A 4,209-nucleotide genomic window follows, 5' to 3' on the forward strand; every position below is an offset into this window, starting at 1 on the left:
CGGCCAATGGGGCAGGGCTCTCTCCGAGTCCCAAGTGAATCAAGTAGCCTCAGAGGACTGAGGATCAGAGTCTATGCTCAAGTTCTCCTCACCAAAAGGCAAGCTCTGCAGGTCGAGGCCCCGGCTAAAACCTCTGAAACCCATGGCAAGGCTTTGGATCAGGGCAGCCTTTTCTTTCAAGGTTGTCTTGCCCTCTGGACCAGGCTCTGCCAAAAAGCCATCTGAGCGCTCACTTGAATGCTGACGTAAGGAAGCGATTACGACTGGAAACTTGAACTTGGAATGTGGCCTCTTCGCCCGGGGTACTTCTAGTGTGCTTTGCTGGGTAAAAATGGGCTTCCCCAGCCACATGGGTGGCCTCACCGTGGAGTGGGAAGAGCATATCGCTGGGAGGTATGAGTCATAGACCCAGCTCGGTCAGTCACCACCGTGCACCTTGGGGCAACTCAGCATTGCAGGGCCTCCTATGAACATCTCAGCCTGGCCACTGCAAGAAATTATATATCATCAAGTGTGTTATTAATTTGGTGTCTTTTTTTTTTTTTTTGTAGTTTATGTAGATAGGAAGTGGAGTTGTGCTAAAAAGAAACTCAGCGAAGCCAAAACATGCACGCACACAAGACCCCTTGGCATCTCTCAGTTGAGTTTCACTTGTCAGAAAGTGCTGCTAAAGGACAGCTTGATTTTTCTTTATGCAGCTTGTCTGCAAATGGCACTTGAACTAAAATATTCCCTTTCATCTTTGTGACAGAAATATGATTCAGTAATTCTTTGTGAAAATGTAGATGATACGCTGCCGTAGTTACAGTGAGTTAGGTTTAAGTGGCAAATGCCTACTGATAAAGACTTAATTAAAGACACAATAGCAGTGGGAGGTCATTATAGTAATTACAGTCCCGGCTTTATTGTTGGGGCCCAGTACAGAATTGTAGCGGCACATCATCACTACATAGTGTCTTGCTTTGATGAAGCAGTGATCCAATTCAGTGTACTTAGACTTTCATTTACCATGGGAGTGGTGCTTTTTGCAAATGCCCGGGTTCCACTTCATTTTAGTGTGCCTCATTTAAAATACGTGATAGAATAAATCAGTAATCTCATATGGGGGTGTTCTGTTTCATCTTTTTCTGGACACATACTAGACTGGCACAGGTGGTATGTGAAGGATTGCAAAGGTGCCCTGGAACTTCTTTAAGGCAGCACATCACTAAGCCTTATCTTAGGGAATTCTGAGACTTCAGAGAGAGAATATGTGAGGCCTGGGAGGGGCAACTCAGCGTGGTCCAGCGCCAAGGCCTGGAATGGCCTGACTTTGGGGTGGTTGTGAGATGGGTAAAGCTGTTGTCTCCCATTTTGAGTAAGGAAGCAGAGCTCTCAGCTCTCCCTGTGGCTCTCTGCCTCCACTTCTCTTCAGGGTGCTATGACATCACATTGAGGGCACTGCTCCAGGCCAGATCACAGGCAGAGTCCTTTTGTGCATTTAAGGACAAACCTTTGCCCAGACTTGCAGGAAAGGAGCAGGGTCTTGAACTGGGTTTCTTGGAACATAGGTTGGAATGTTGGTATCAAAGGACAAGAGTCACCAGCAATTTGCCAGTGGGGTTAAGAATATTGTCAGCATTATTTCTGAGTTATTTCTGATTGAATAATAGTAGGTTAAGCATGAAGGTCCATCAAAATGGCCATCTTCTCAGAAAGTGGAATGAGGGTTGCCAGTGGCTGGGGAGGGGAGGGAGAAATGGGGAATTATTGTTTAATGCATATAGAGTTTCCATCTGGGAATATGAAAAAGTTCTGGAGATGGGTAGGGTGATGGTTGCACAACAATGTGAATGTACTTAATGCCACTGAACTGTATAGTTTAAAATGATTAAGATGGTAAATGTTATATTATGTGTATTTGAGCACGATTTTAGGAAATGCCAGTCTTTTGCCCATCAGAAGTCTTGAACAGGTAGGTAGGTTTGTAGATTATTAGGCATTCTGTTCACCAGTTCAAGTTGTAAAATCATACTAGTGGAGTATGATTTTAGGATATCCAGGAGATATACCTCAGAATGTCTTCCCCACCATCCTGTTGCTGATGCTGGAAATTGTCCCAGTAGCAATTAATTCCTTTGGGTTACTTCAAAAGGTATGGATACCTTTAAGATGAACAACAGTATGCTAAGAACAGGCTCTTTTACCCTCTCATAAGAGTCCTAGGCCATCAGGGTTTACATGAAATTGAATGGGACCCTCATATGCCCTCCTTAGGTCCTGGATCTTGACACTTCTTGGACTTCTTGGCTTGTTCCTGACTTTGGTTGTTGGTTAAGACCTTGACTGTTCGCTGTTCCATTTAGCTCTTCACCACTCCCAGTCTATTGGTTGGAACTGTTTGGCTTTGTCTGATTGTCTCATCAGTTGCCTCATAGACCAAGTTTGCTGTGTGACTACTCTTTTCTGGCATCTATCTCCAGCAAGTCCTAGGCTTGGGTTTTATCATATTTTACCAGTGTTCAAGGTCTTGGTTTAAAATGCCAATAATCCTTGGGGCGCCTAGGTGGCTCAGTCGATTATGTCGGGTTCCCTGCTCGGTGGGGAGTCTGCTTCTCCCTCTCCCTTTGCCATCCCCCTGCTGTGTGCTCTCTCTCTCTCTCAAATAAATAAAGTCTTTTGAAAAATGCCAATAACCTTCAAAGAAGTGGCCCCTGTGCCTTGAACCCTGTAAGAGATTAAATTCCAGAGGGGAAAATATTGGACCGTTTGGTGAAAATGGGAGTAGCATGGTTGGTGGGGAAGATAAATATTCAATAATTGGGGACATCAACACCCCACTCTCAGCAATTGATATAATTAGTAGAAGGCAGATGGTTTGAGCAAACCATCAAACAATAGGATCTAATTGACATTTATAAAACATTTAACTCAATAATAGCAGAATATACATTCTTTTCAAGCACCTATTGAACACTCAGAAAAATAGACTATATCCTGGGTCATAAAACAAACTTTATCAAATTTAAAAGAATTGAAGTTGTATAGAGTATGTTCTCAGATCATAATGGAATAAAACCAGAAACCAATAACAGAAAGATAATAGGAAAATCTCCAAACACTTGGAAATTAAATAATACAGTCCTAAATAATCCATGAGTCAAAGAGGAAGGCTCAAAGGGGATTTTTAAATTTTTTAAAAAGATTTATTTATTTATTTGTCAGAGAGAGAGAGAAAGAGAAAGAGCACAAGCAGGGGAGAGGGGCAGAGGGAGAAGCAGACTACCCGCTGAGCAAGGAGCCCTATGCGGGACTCAATCCCAGGACCCTGGGATCATGACCTGAGCTGAAGGCAGATGCTTAACTGACTGAGTCACCCAGTTGTCCCTCAAAGGGAATATTTAAAAAGATTTATTTATTTATTTATTTGAGAGAGAGAGAGAGAGATGGAGCGAGCATGGCGGGGAGGAGGACCAGAGGGAGAGGGAGAGAGAGAATCTCAAGCAAACTCCATGCTGAGCATGGAGCCCAATGCAGGACTTGATTCCATGACCCCCAGATCACAACCCGAGCCAAAACCAAGAGTTGGATCCATAATGACTGTGCCACCCAGGCACCCCTCAAAGGGAATTTTTTAAAGTATATGGAAGTGAAAAAAGAATGAAAACAATACTTATCAATATTTGTGGGAGGCAATGCTGAGAGGGAAATTTATAATACTAAATGCTTACATTAGAAAAGAGGAAAGATCTCAAAGCAATGATCAAAGTTTCTATCTCAGGAAACTAGAAAAAGAAGAGCAAAACAAACTCAAAGCAAAGAGAAGGAAAGAAATAATAAAGAGCAGAGATCAATGAAATTAAAAACAGGAAAACAATAGAGAAAATTTGAGACTCTGGACTCTGGGAAACAAACTGAGGGTTTCAGAAGGAAGGGCGGTGGGGGGAAAGTGTAGCCGGGTGAGGGGTACTAAGAAAGGCACGTGTTGTGTTGAGCACTGGGTGTTATATGCAACTAATGAATCTTTGAACACTACATCAAAAACTAATGATGTACTATGTGTTGGCTAACTGAACATAATATAAATAAATAAATAAAAAATATAACAGAAAAAAACCCCAAAAGTTATCCAAGAGGAATCAGTGAAATTGGTAATTCTTTAGCAAAGTTGACAAAGATGAGAAAAGGAAAAAAAAATGCACAAATCACCAATATCAGGAATGAAACAGG

The sequence above is a fragment of the Leptonychotes weddellii genome, chromosome 10 (assembly GCF_054177405.1).
Source record: "Leptonychotes weddellii isolate Sample4059 chromosome 10, ASM5417740v2, whole genome shotgun sequence".
NCBI lineage: Eukaryota > Metazoa > Chordata > Mammalia > Carnivora > Phocidae > Leptonychotes > Leptonychotes weddellii.